Source organism: Rhipicephalus microplus, chromosome 3 (genome assembly GCF_043290135.1).
Source record: "Rhipicephalus microplus isolate Deutch F79 chromosome 3, USDA_Rmic, whole genome shotgun sequence".
Taxonomy (NCBI): domain Eukaryota; kingdom Metazoa; phylum Arthropoda; class Arachnida; order Ixodida; family Ixodidae; genus Rhipicephalus; species Rhipicephalus microplus.
Window position 1 is genome coordinate 27,822,855 of NC_134702.1, and position 14,556 is coordinate 27,837,410.

General features: G+C 45.0%; 1 long non-coding RNA gene across 1 annotated transcript; it reads right to left on the reverse strand.

Moving 5' to 3' along the window:
* Positions 1-10,110: 10,110 nt before the first annotated feature.
* Positions 10,111-13,803, reverse strand: LOC142802748 (uncharacterized). Its single transcript, XR_012893976.1, has 2 exons — positions 13,578-13,803; positions 10,111-10,322 (listed from the first exon to the last, which is right to left on the reverse strand). It is a non-coding gene; the product is annotated as an uncharacterized LOC142802748 (long non-coding RNA).
* Between the last annotated feature and the right edge of the window lie 753 nt (positions 13,804-14,556).

A 14,556-nucleotide genomic window follows, 5' to 3' on the forward strand; every position in this document is an offset into this window, starting at 1 on the left:
TCCGTACAGAAACGAGAGGCCGAGGCAGTACGTCAACGTCGTGAAGCAGATCTTGAAAACGTTCGACAATGGGAAGCGGCGAGGAAGCGCGCCTATCGCCAGGCGAATCAACGGAAGAAAATTTCACGGTATTACTTCCAGGAGCTTCACCCAATCTCATCATCATTCACCTCGTGGAGCTGCCGTCATTTTTTTTTCGTGTGGTGGTGGATATTTACTTCTGTTCAGTTTGTAGTGTTGGGTGATGTCTGTGAAAGTTGTCACGTGACCCCCTCCCCCTTCCACTCCCACACTGTTCTCGATGTCTGCGAGCCATCGGGGCTGCCTGCCGGCGCCACAGCTCGGCGTGTAAGGTCTCAAGCCGCGGCGTGGGCAGTCGCGTTGCCCGCGAGTGGAGGATCTGTGTGTGTTTTTATTGAAACACCAGGCGCGCGTCTAATGTGCATCTAGTGCATGCCAGTTGGTACAAATATTTGTGCGTATGCGCGTATACAAAGCAGCTAGGGCGTGTAATCAATGCACCTTCAGAAACATTTCACGCTTTACCAGTTGACCAAAACGCATCATAAAGGAGCTGAAACGCACTGCTTAGGGACATCTCACCAGTAGAACTCTCACTTTCCAGGAAGATCCGCGCACCACACGAGAATTACCTTGCATCATCATTGTCGAAATTGGCGCATTAAAACGAAAACGTCATCGCAGTGCTGCTAGTCAAGCGTTCGTACCAGTCTTGCCGTGGTTTTTCCTTGCTTGTGCATAAGCCAGCTGTAATCGCTCGTCACAACGTCACGCCCTGTGGTCACTGACAGGATCCATTAAGAGGCGCGTTCACTGTGTCACGGCATGAACAAAACATATTCGGAGAACTGGACTAGTTTAACTGGATGAACTACGATTTACGATGCCAGATGCCATGGCTAGCGCTATGAATTATAGAACTGCACATTGTGGCCAGTTGAGTAACGCACATCCCGCTTGCTCTTGTGTTGTACCGTTTGTGTTCATAAAGGTAACTGTTTACTCTATGACTCATTTCGTTCCGTTTTGTTTCATTTACATCTATTCACCGCAGCAACTGAACACAATCGTTCGCCTTTTCATGAAAGTTTTGAACTTTCTGGGGGGCCCTCCAGGAACATAGGCGAGGAGGAAAGGTAAAGGTGTCGGTATATCTTGAAAACTTGTTTCATCTAGGACCCTAGAGCTCCCGCGATGCGAGCGCCCTCACACGCCAGAGCGCGCTCGTCCTCTCCACAAATTAAATAATGATGGCTATCAAGCATTCCAATATTAAGCTGGTTCACCAAAAAAAGATTTAATTTTGCATTCCGAAGGTTTACTCAACCTACCATGGTGGTTAGTGATTGTGGTGCTAGTGTGCTGACCCGAAGGTCACTGGATTGAATTCCGGCTGTGGTGTCCACATATTAGATGAAGGCAAAGTGCTCAAGGCCTGTATACTAAAACTTAATCATCATCGTTATCATCCTGCCTGTGCCAACTACAGGGAAAAGGTCTTTTTTCACATTCCGGCCATTAATCTGGACATGCGCTTATTCTAGTGGTGGTCTGTCACACCGAGATTAAGGTGCACCTTAAAGAACCCCAGGTGGTAAAAAAATTTCTGCAGCCATCCCCTATTGCATCCCTCAGAACCTTATCGGGATTTGTGGATGTTAAACGCCATGAATTGGTGTGATAGTTCGCTTTGCAATTTACTCTCTAACGGCGAAGCTACCCTACTTCGCCGTGAAAGATCTCCTGCCCCCCCCCCCCCCAAAAAAAAAAAAACACCCGCCATGCCGTTACCTAGCAACCGAGAGGCGCACAGCTTGCGTGCTACCTGTCATTGCCGTGCATGCGCAGGGGGAGCAGCTTCGCCATTCCCCGTCTATTTCCGGAGACATCGCACGCAATCATACATTGGTCATTTTTAAGAGTTGCAAAGTCGTCACTTGGTAGCTTTTAAATCCTACCTTGGTAGCTGCAAAGCCCTGAGCACGTTGCTCTCCAATTCGTTTAGCTTTAGACTTGAAGACTGACTAGATTCGCTAAGCCTAGTCTTGTGCTACTCAGTGCAAGCTTCCATGTTCTTTTTAGTCAACTGTAATAAGGGGTCAGTCACTGGGTAACTGGCAGTAAAGCGTGCACATACAGCATACATGTTTGTATCCCATGGCAGTTGTTTTTGGCATCTACTTGCTTACTACGCTGATTGCACTGATGGCGTGAGATGGAGGTAGGCTAGCAGGTACTCGTAATTCCTTTGATAAGTATTTCAAACAAATTATAAGTGTGCTAAAGTCACTTTCTAACATCTACAAGAGTAAACCAATTTTTCTCGAATGCGTTTGCTCTTTTATGCACACGTATGCCGTATCTTTCAGACATAATATATATTTAGGGCTTTCGAATAGATTTCTAAGGCACTTGTAACGTAGGAGAAGTAAACATACCAGCCGTGCATTGCATATTTCTGTAAGTTTTACAAATTGATTTCTTGCTTCTTAAGAAGTTAAGGTAAGCTGCTAGGACTGCCTCTAAATTATCTACATGACATATTCGTTATACCAATACTATTACAATTCTGATTTATTAATATGTGAGTGTGTCATTTTACAAAACATTTAGTGCTTTATAGTTTGGAAATTGCGAACACATGCAAGCAAAATGGGTCGTTAAGAGAGTGCTGTGGGACTAAAGCTGCTAACGTAAGACAACCCAAATGGCCGTCTTCAACCATCTACGCACCGAACGAGCAATGCTTTTTCTGATCTGTCGGATCGATAAGCGCAGCTAGAGCACTTGCTGCATCAGGGGACTTTCTTGTACTGAACCTTTAATGATGCGAAGCTTATAAGCGAAATACATTGCCGCTTAATATTGATAGTCGGGAGAGGGGCATGCATCCGATGGACGAGGTTTTCTCGAAGCTTTATGGTGGTGATTTACGGTCACGTTCATCGTTTGAGTGCAAAGAGCAGTAATAGTGGCCATAACTTATGATGCACTTAAGTACAGAAATCGCCTTTGCCATGCGAGCCACGTTCGCTCCGAGACTCGGTGAGACCACAAGAATCGGGGCCATTCATTCTCACATTCGTCACGCACGTTCCAACATCTTTTGCGTCTCCATCAGGGCGGTTAGTGAGAGCAAATTGTGAATCAATTGAAGCGAGATAAGTTACCGGCACTAAAAGATTGTTATCTCATCTTCGACATCCTTATAGCCCCAGAGATAGAGAAAGGAAGGGGAAAGGGACTGAGTTTAACCAAGCGTTGGCTAGGCTGACTGCCACAGAGTAGGTGAGGGGAAAAGGGAATGATATATAAAACATAGGAAAACAAGGCTACGATCTTTTAAGAGCGAAACAATGAATGCGATAGCGAGAAATTGGATTATCACGGGAAGGACGGCAAGCAGCTAGAAAGACAAAGGACGCACGAAAAGAACGCACCGATATACAGATGATGAGCGTAAAATGCCACAGTTGTTACTTCAACTCACTGTTAACTGGGCTCTTCTTGCACACCACGCGGCCGCTGTGGTGTGCAAAGGGATTAGCGAAGGCATGAAATCACATGCAGATGGGTTCAGGGATAGAGCAATAAAGAAGTAAGAAGGACAAATGCGTTTTTGCTTTAACTTTAGCCTCAGGAATACGTACCAGCTAGAACCAAATGAAGTTTTGTATTAGTGACCAGTTTTGATTTACTGATATATATACTGTGATTCTAGTTCAGCTGTATTGTTTCTTTGTTCCTGTGGATAAGCTTGCAAGAGCCAAAGCGTAAAGTCGAGTAGAGTAGAACCTTGAACAGTGGTACACCCCCACGCTGGGTCACTGGCCAAGAAAAGGGTAGTTTCAAAATTCTTAATCATTAGATTAAATGTCGTCTATTTAAAAATGAAAAAAATAATAATGTAACTAACTATCAAATACCAAAAGCAGATGCGTAAAAACACAGATAGTAACGCTGACACGGGTAATTTGAGGAAATAAGTTTCACTATAGCCACCACGAAGCATGTGTTGCTCTTCTTTTTCCCTGGCTCAAACCCCAGTGGTATGCGCTTCTGCACAGCTCCGAACTTCAGGACCAAATCCTGGCCGTCCAGTGTGCCCGCGATAGGGCCGTCAGGCTAGAGCTAGCGGTCCCCACGTGAGAGTAACCGGGTGACGCGTGGCAACCTGAGCGTCTGCACCAGACCATAATAAAGTTGTTGTCACTCACTCTCACACACGACTGACGCGGCGCTACAACTTCAAAATGGAACCTGAAGAACGAAAGGCAAGGCAGCGTGCTGTGGAGTGCCAGGTCGCAAGTTGAAATCCTCCGTCGCACACCTCCGGAATATTTTTCCGGAAATATCTATATTTGCAGCTTTCATGTATATTGTTATGCCACAAGCATGGTCCTCGTCCGAGAGCGCTTGTTCCCACGAGAACCAGCACTATTCCGGCGAACTCTCCTCCCTCCCAGCGCCACCTTCCACGCAGGTGCAGTTCCAGGCAAAGCGTCGCCTCCTCCGCTGAGCCACCTTGCCGTTCCGGGGAAAGCTTCACCTTTTCCGCCAGGCACCGGAGAACTGGTCTCGCAGAAGGCACCAAAACGTTATTTAAGGTCGTGCCAGCCTCATGTTTGAGAGATTTCGCCCCAGCCGCCATCCTCGTGCTGGCCGGCTCTGTACAAACGACAACCTGCTATAGTAAACGCTCCTTGTTGTTGCTGTTTTCAAAACTGATCGCCTCCCTATTCCGCCTCCTGGCGAAGGCTTCAGCGAAGTCCGTTCGACTGCTCGCCGCTCTTGGCTATCGCTACCATCGCGACACAGCGAATTCCTAACAGTGGTGGCAGACGTGAATGCCATCGAACCCACATTTATAACAATACATGGATACGGAACATATACAGAGCATTACGACAAACGCGTCGGCAACAATCCGCTCAGAGCATTCATATAATTGCCACCATAATAAGAGAAGACTTAGTGGGAACGCACACACAACATGAACTTGTGCTGGTAGTTCACAAACACCCGCGAAGTCTGATCACCTTCAAATGGCACATGAAGGATTTCATGGCCTTGTGCGTTCAAGAGACGCGGAACAAGGTCAGTATCTTTTTTCTCTGATAGTAATTTTGTATCAAGACCACAGACTTTGAGGTTTGTCTTGACATGTTATGTACATCAATTGAAGTAGAATAATTTCTGTGTCTTCGTCATACTTTTGACGGTCATCTTATCTCGCGTAGCTCCTGCATTAAGTGTAATTGGTTACAGCCTAAGCATAAATGCAAGCTCCGCCCACAGCGGTGACCGTTTCACGCAGGCAGAAACGTCTGTTCTGAAAAAAAAATGTTTAACGATTTTGAGTACTTCGTACTCAGCTATAGGAGAGCAGCGAGCCGTCCCAATTACAAGTAAACTCAAATTCTCAATAACCCTCACTAATTGCAATTGCTTATTCACGTGACGTCAGGAACATTCACGTGTTGCAGGTATATGACTTGGCCGCACAGGTACGAAATTTTTTGGGGTAAAAAATTTTATTCGTTGGAAAATTTAATCATAAATTCTCACTTTACTCTCAGCCAAACGTAACAATTTGATTGATTTGATTGATTTGTGGGGTTTAACGTCCCGAAACCACCATATGATTATGAGAGACGCCGTGTTGGAGGGCTCCGGAAAGTTCGACCACCTGAAGTTCTTTAACGTGTACCCAAATCTGAGTACACGGGCCTACAACATTTCCGCTTCCATCGGAAATGCAGCCGCCACAGCTGGGATTTAATCCTGCGACCTGCGGGTCAGCAGCAGAGTACCTTAGCCACTAGACCACCGTGGCGGGGCAAACGTAGCATTTTAACAAGAAACGACGAACAATTAATTTGGTATTATTATTTCTATTACCACTGAAAAGGTGCTTATAGTTTGAACGGAAATCCCCAATAATTGGTCTGATGCACAGGTGAATAAAAAGTCCCCTGCCTTACTTGGCCAGAGGGCGTATTTATTCTTAGATTGTAACCGACTGTAGGCTACTTTTCTTTCTGTAAAAATACATCAATGTAACTACCGCGATGCAGGACTAGTGTGTGCAGATTGCACACTGGTAAAAATATGTGCCTAAATTGCCTAGCTAAAGTTTGAACACAAAAGTTATTCGGGTGTTTCTGAACTGCACCATGTTGCCCGATAGAAATCACATTAGTTTCTTAGGTTTTCCTAATTAGTTTTGTACTTCACCAAGGACTGTAGTATTACAATCAGATAAATTGCACCTGCACATATTACCTTAAACTGACCACATCTCTTCCTCTCCTTCTTCGTACCTTAAGCGTGTCTATATTTTACTGTAATAGCCCCGCCGCGGTGGTCTAGTGGCTAAGGTGCTCGGCTGCTGACACGCAGGTCGCGGAATCGAATCGCGGCTGTGGCGGCTGCTTTTTCGATGGAGGCGGAAATGTTGTAGACCCGTGAGCTCAGATTTGGACGCACGTTAAAGAATCCCAGGTGGTCGAAATTTCCGGAGCCCTCCACTACGGCGTCTCTCATAGTCATATGGTGGTTTTGGGACGTTAAACCCCACATATCAATCAAAGTCACACCCTCGAAATATTTATTTTAACACTGTATTTTTTTTTGTCAGAAGAACACATTCATAAAGTTCAGATTAATTCCGTTCAAGCAAGGATTGATTGAATGAAGGAAAAAAAATGATGTTTAGCTCAATGGTTAAGAAGGTCGCTTTATGGTGCGAGGTACTGGGTTCAAATCTCAGAGCTGAGACAAACGTTTTTTTTTCTTTTTCATTAAAACGCATTCATGTGGTTAAGATACATTCGGACTACGAAAGTGTAGGTGTTTAGCTCGATGATTAAGGCACTGGTCTTCGGAGCTTGAGGTACTAGGTTTGAATCCCCGTGTTGTGGTAAAAGTTTTTTTCTATGTAGAGAAGACCCATGTCGTTCAGATACTTTCGATACAACACAAATAGTATGTAGCCGCTTCTAGTTTATGAGTTGCTCAATACATGGCGTTGTATGTATATGTCCTTGGCAATAATTTAACTAGATGGCGCTAGTGGTTTTCACAGCATATCCACGAAGTTAACGATGATAAGTGCGGCGAACCGCTCGTTCGTCCATCCATGTGTTCAACTTGTAACTCGGAAAGAACGCATTGTAGACTCATCACCGCAAGGTGTGACGTCAAACAAAAGTTAAGCCTTATCGTGTGCGATAAGGGCCTCAACTTTTTCGACTGGTTTTGGTCAACTATGTGGTGCGGTGAAGCTAACACATCAGGGGAACCTTTAGCTTGAAAGGAACGCATATTGGCCCATCGTTGCAAGGTGTGACGTCAGACAAAGTTGAGGCTTATCGTGGGTGATAAGAGCCTCAACTTTTTAGACTGCTTTTGCCCATCCATTGCGGTGAAGCCAGAGTGTTGGGGTACTCTTAGCTCGGAACGAATGCACTTTAGACCTATCATCGCAAGGTGTGACGTCATACAAAAATTGAGCCTTATCGGGTGTGATAAGGGCCCCAACTTTTTCGACTGGTTTTGGTCAACTACTGTGGTGCGGTGAAGCTAACACACAAGGGGAACCACTAGCTTGGATGGTATGCACATTGGCCCATCGCTACGAGGTGTGACGTCAGACAAAAGTTGAGCCTTATCATGGGTGATAAGGGCCTCAACTTTTTCTACTGCTTTTGGCCATCTATTGCGGTGAAGCCAGCGTGTTGGGGGACTCTTAGCTCGGAAGGAACTTAGCTGTAGGCGCATCACCACAAGGTGTGATATCAGGCAAAAGTTGAGCCTTATAGTGCGTGATAAAGGCCCCAGCTATTCTGACGGATTTCGGTCAACTACTGTGGTGAAGCCAACACATCAGGGGAACCTGATGTGTTGGAAGGAACGCATATTGTCTCATCACTACAGGTTGTGACGTCAGACAAAATTGAGCCTTATCGTGGGTGATAAAGTCCGTAACATTTTCGAATGCTTTTGGACATGCATGGTGGTGAAACAAGCGTGTCGAGGAAACCCTTTCTCTGATTTCTTTCACTGAAATACACCCTTGACCAGACAACCCAAGGAATTGTATGTATGGGGTTAAATGATAAATGGAACTAAGCTCCTTATCACATACTTTTATTTATTTATTTATTTGTTTGTTTTTTCATTTATTTACTAAGCTATAGCAGTAAATGGCTCGTTTTGCAGAAATTATGGTACCGGCGTCAGCGTCGTCGATTATGAGCGAAAAATTATCTTGTCCGTGACTGAAAAATAGAGAATGTTGAAAATAAAAGATACTAACATTAAAATTTCTGTACCCGAGTGAAGATTTAAGCCACTTTGTTTGAATGAAAACCAGGTCTTCTACCACTTGCCAACCCTTCCTGCTAGGGGAAACTGTGGAAAAAGCTTTTTCTGCTTGGAAATGCAGTGAAAGAAATTCAAAGAAAATAAATAATCAAAACTACCGTGTCCGAGTGAGGATCGAACTCGGGCCGTTTGCGGGGCAAGCAGGCGTTGTACCACACAGCCACGCGTCTGTTGGACAGTTGGCAGAAAAGAACTTCCTCTGCGTAGAAATACAGTGAAAACAAACGGGAGAGAGGCTTAACTCCCGTATTCACGAACGCTCCTCGACTCGATTTTCACCCTTCATTTGACAGACTTGAACACAGCGCCACTGTTCAGCTGAAAATAACGCTGTGCTACTCAAGAATCGCAGCAGATTATCGCTGATATGCAGTGACTTTCCGTGCCTATATTAGGCGCTCCAATAGGCTTTCTCAAGTGAAGGTGAAGCGTTCAGTGAAATGACGTTGTATGAAAGAGTTGAACGCGACAGCGCTATCCGGTTCCTAGTGCGTAGCGAGTTAAACAAAAAAGGCTTGTGTCGGTGAAGCTTTCGCATACGGCTCAATTCTGTGTAATGCATATAGCAAGCTTCAAACCACCGGCAATTGTGCGCATGAAATATTTTAGAGCTTTCTACGCACTCACTACATCGTCTGAAAAAAACGGCAAATTAACGTGAGTGCCTTTTGTAGAGAGTGTCTGGCTTTAAACCATGAAGTTATGATCACATGTTCTTACGCCCAATCAAAATGTATGCTTGTACCGTGCATGACTACTTCGATACTGCATGTTTCACCGTGAAGCCTGTATACAGGACGCATTCGTTTTTTTTTTTTCAAAGCATGCAAGTTACATTTGCTGCATTGTCAACCAGAAAAAGTTATTTTCGCCGTATTTATAAGTGGACGCATGGCTTTGTGGTGGAATACGCATTTGCAATCAAAACGTTTGGGTTCTGTCTCCACTAAGATTCAGACTTTTTTAAATATTTGTTTCACTGACATTTTTTTCGATCTTTTTTCAGGTCACGCAAAGCTCATGATTTCTCGCTGACAACCATCGAAGCCGACACCAGCACCAGAATTTCTGCAAAACATGCTTTTTTAACTTTACCGCGTTTATAGACGGTTTCAAGATGGCAAGCGTTGTGCCTCCCCCCCCCCCCCTTCCAGAAAAAAAAAACTTCCGGTCACTTCATTTATCAGCTCGTAACGTCGAAACTGAAAGGATGTTTTCACTTTTTTTTTTCAAAGGTAAGGGAAGCATTTTATTAGTTTTTCATATGAAAAGAGCGTGCGTAATGTTCAAGGCAATCTCTACAGTATTTATGTAGCCCAAAAGAAGATTTATTTGAATATATTTTGTCAAACGGTGGATGGAAAGTGTAGAAAATCAGCGGGCTATTTTCTAATGCTCTTCTTGCCCACCCGTGCTATTCAGGCACATCAGTGGACAAAACCGGATGTCATCAAGGGTCTGTGTGTAAACAGTGAAAGAGTCTATAACATTCATAATTTACAAACGCACGTGTCCCGTATCAATACTTCACAATACAAAATGCAATATCGCAGAAATTATATGTGGTACAAGAGTATATTGCAAAATTCGCACACGATACTGCACGTTTTCTTTTAAGGCTGCATAGTAGGTGCACAGTAAGAGCGAAAAAAATTCATGCGCATAATTGCTCGTGGTTGATTCAGAGACAGTCTAGAGAAATTGTCAGAGGAAAAATAAGATAACTCGTTTATTTGCTCTTTTGATACAACAGAACATATTTTTAACAAGTTGATGTGGTATGATGTTACATAATAAGCCGTCGTCGTCACCTCCGTGCAACAGTCCTCTGGCCTGGCCGACCACTCGACTTTGACCACTGGATTCGCCGACCTCACCACCGTTCTTTACTGGGCTTCATAGACGAATCAAACCTGCATGTGTATTTTTAAACTAAAATTATTACGCTAAGAACAGGCTTTCGACATAATAAAGAAATGTTACATATAAAAACAATTCCTATCATATATGATAAAGTGGGCTTATCTGAAAAGATAAACAGCACGCCAATGTCATCCTTCACCACTAATATTAATCAAACACAATTTATTTCCTTGGTGAGGCTGTTTAGAAAGAGTTGTACAAGAAACAAAGGTTTCATAACATTTCAGTAATAGGGCACATACACTTCGGCACATCCATGTACCACGACAAACATCACTATGTTGCAAGGAAGACATCATTGCTCTAATATACATGACCATGTTGGCATACGTGTACACAAGAACTCATGCTGAGGCTGTGTTTAGAAAAAAATGTTTAACGATCTTGAGTACTTCGTACTCAACTATGGGAGAGCACCGAGCCGTCCCGCTGAAATCATACATTTGTTACGTTATCTGATGAGGCTAAGTGTGATGCCACATTTTGAGAAAAAGATGTAACCGGGCTTATTTTTATTTCTGCACAGTTTCTGCGGCGCAGTCACTGGTTCGTCACCAGTGGGTAATGCCCAACACCATCGTTCAATGGCCGTCCCTTTTAGGGGCGAAGCTCCTTATGGCGTGGCTTGGGCGTCCCTCGTATGTAACCATGCACCAGTGGCACATACCCGAAATAGGTATAACACTTGACCTCCAAGGTGGTGCCAGTGAGAGATTTCTTCTGTGCGTTGTTTAACAATAAAAAATAGTGCTCAATGTACATGCCAATGGCTGCTAATGGGGAATGAGAGACATGAGCATTCGGCTTTTGTCAACGCGCACGCTGCGATCCCCATTAGCAGCCATTGGCATGTACATTGAGCACTATCGGACAAGAAAGGGATGCTACATTATACTCGCTGGGTGTAACCTCCTTAGCTTTAGAAAGGTTTAGCGAGCGTTGAGCCGCAGTGCCATGAATACAATGAACTTGTATATACCATGAATGAACTCAAGGTGGTTAAAAATGAGAAGTAGATACGAAGCGCAAGCCGTAAGAAAGTAAAAGCCGAATTCTCCTGTCTCTCATTTCTCATTAGCAGCCATTGGCATGTAAATTGAGCCCTATCTGACAGGAAAAGGTTGCTACGTTATACTCGCTGGGCGTAACCTCCTTGGTTTTCGAAAGGTTTAGCGAGCGTTTGGTCGCAGTGCCATGAATACAGTGAACTAGAATATACCATGAACTCGAGATGGTGAAAGGTGGGAAGTGGACCCAAAGCGCAGGCCGTAAGAAAGTGTGCGTGTGCCACCTCTCGTTTAGTCCTTGGAATGTCCGCTGGATGGCGGTGCTTCTGTATGGGGAATATATGATAAAAAGATGCGAGATGGTGGGACTTGGAGTGTTGAATATATGAACGAACGGACACACAAACAGATGCATGGATGGACGCATGAACGGACGCAGGGGCGGATGCATGAAAGAACGCAGGGACGGGCGCACAAACAGACGCATGGACGGTCACACAGACGGACGCATGGACGGACGAATGCTTCGCCCCACTCTCCATCATTCACTCCGTGGATATGCTGCCATTTTTTTCGTATTTCCATACAGCATCAGGCACTTCGACAGCACAGCGATGAACTCACGCAGCTTCACACTGGCTTGGAGTGTGCGTTCTAGTAATGCCCACTGTATTAGCTATGCTAAGAGTGAAATTACCCCGCTATCATAGAGTCCCAAGCTACCGCACATCCCAAAAAATTATACCTGGAGATCAGATAATGTATGACGCTAAGCAGTTCATAGACGGCTTCAAAAAACATACGGCGTAATTTCATTTTCTAATCTTGAACGTTCGAGCTGGAATTTCATCACGTGCGGTGCTCGAGGAGGTCATCCAGTCGTCTAGACCAGGGCCGTGGAGTGGGCCACACAGGTCGCCGTCAACCTTCGGCGGATGGCCATCTAACACGGAATCATCCACGTATATTTCTGACATGAATTTTCTACATCCATCCATCAACAGTAAGCTAGCGGCGCTCTGGTGGCAAGAACTAGAAGCACGGATATTCGAAAACACTTTTGAACGTTCCGTAAGCGCCGCCAACCAGCTTTCGCACTTTCTGTTTTTAGCAGAGGGCCTAGCTTCAAAGTGGTCATAGCAAATTTGATACGCTGGGCGTTGTGGGCCCAAAGCACTGTTACCCATTACACATATTGCGGTCATATTAGAAAACTTCACTTACACTGGTCACTTCCGACTTTAGTGTGTACATTTGTAATGCGCAATTTAAACTTCTCTAGTAACTTGGGAAGTAAAAACAGCGCAAAAATATAGACAAGGACAGAGGAAGAGACGACACCTTGTCTATATTTTAGTGCTGTTTTTACTTCCCAAGTATGAACCATCAACCAGCCCAACTTTCGCTATCATTGAAATTTATCTCTAGTGACGTCGAAAAGTATCAAGCATGCATCAAGTGCCTTAAGTACCTACTAAGGACAGATATCGCTAAACCACCATATGATTAGGAGAGACGCCGTAGTGAAGGGCTCCGGAAATTTCGACCACCTGGTGTTCTTGAACGTGCGCTCAAACCTGAGCACACAGACCTACAACATTTCCGCCTCCATCAGAAATGCAGCCGCCGCAGCCAGGATTTGATCCCACGACCTCTGGGTCAGCAGCCGAGTACCTTAGCCACTAGACAACCGCGGCGGCAATGTGAACTTGTTGGTGATTGATTTGAAAAGCTCTCATATAGCGTGAAGCGACACACGGACAGAAGAAGGCGCTTTGTGGTGGAAAGCTGCGTCTGCTGTCTATAAATGCTTTCTCGTGTCTCTGTGCCTTTGTCCTCTATGAATGAAGGCTTTTCAGAAGTATCAGCGCGTATACGATTGTCCGCTTACGGTATAGTATCAGTTACGGCACTCGATTGCTGACCTGATGGTCACCGGTTCGATTCCGGCCGCGGCGGTTACATTTCAGTGGAAGCGAATTTCTAGAGGATTGTGTACCGTGCGTAGTAGGTACACATTAAAAAAAAAAACACCAAATGGCTCAAATTTCTGGAGCTCTCCACTACGGCGTTCCTTCTGGTCATATCGTGGTTTTAGGATGGTAAAAACCTAGACATTAGCGAGTCTCCGGTTTCACGTCAAAGTAAGTTATAGCTGTGCATAAATAGATGAAGGGGGGCACTGTACCGAAAGCGACGTTCAACACAGAATAGAATGCAGTATGCATGCAGGCTTACGGTGAAGTGTCAGGGCTGCCACTACGACAGTCTTTTCGACCAGGCTGAGCAGCAGAGCGGCCAGTCTCGCCCACGAGTGTCACATTGTAAAGTGCGGTTTGTTCAGGCTGATACTGTGGACGAAGGCAGCCCAACAGCCGGGCCATGCACACGCTCGACGCCGCCTGCAGCGTCGAGTGCAGTCGCGTCCGGTCGAAGTGCACCAACAGCAATGCTCGATTAGTTGTCAGGCTGAACTGCGCAACCGTCAATTTCTGCTGTCTAACTGAGCCCGTTTTCACAATTCCGGATATCATGTAGATTAGGAGCGCTCGTGTCAAGTGCACGTTTTCTTAAACTGGCAGCAATTTTCGGCGTTTTCTCTACTATGACGTGTATACAGATATGGCTATGAACATGCATAGTGCATAAAGAAATGCTGAGGCAATGTCTTATTTTGACAATAAAGTCAATTTTCGCATGGCGCATCTACTATCAGGGTGTACGAGCCGAAAATCAGACTTAGCACACCAGTATGCCTAGTTGTAATGACGTCAGGTTCGAAAACATACAAAATAGCCGCTTGTGCGTCGCCAACGCAACCATTCAGCAGAGCTGTTCTGGTGACATTAGAATATCTTGCGCGAGTGCATCACGAGGAGCTCGTATTGCGACGTTAGGCCACTGTATCAGAACCAGAACGAGCTTTTGAAAACATGTTGGAATTAAATTTCTTTGGTCTTTGTTTTTAAGGTATACACATGCGCTCTCCAGTGCATTTCGTATTACAGGCAGGACCAGGAGTGCTCAAATTGCGTACGCGCTGCTGGACTAGACTGACAAGCCCTTGTGGCTCAGCTATTTTGACACATTCTCATCGGAAGAAAGCCGCGGCCGACCAGATGCAGCACAAAAGGCGTTCGGGGACTACCATGTATTAATGTGCGAGCATTTAGATAGTGAGTAACCATCAGTACGAACGTGAGTCAGTACACATGAG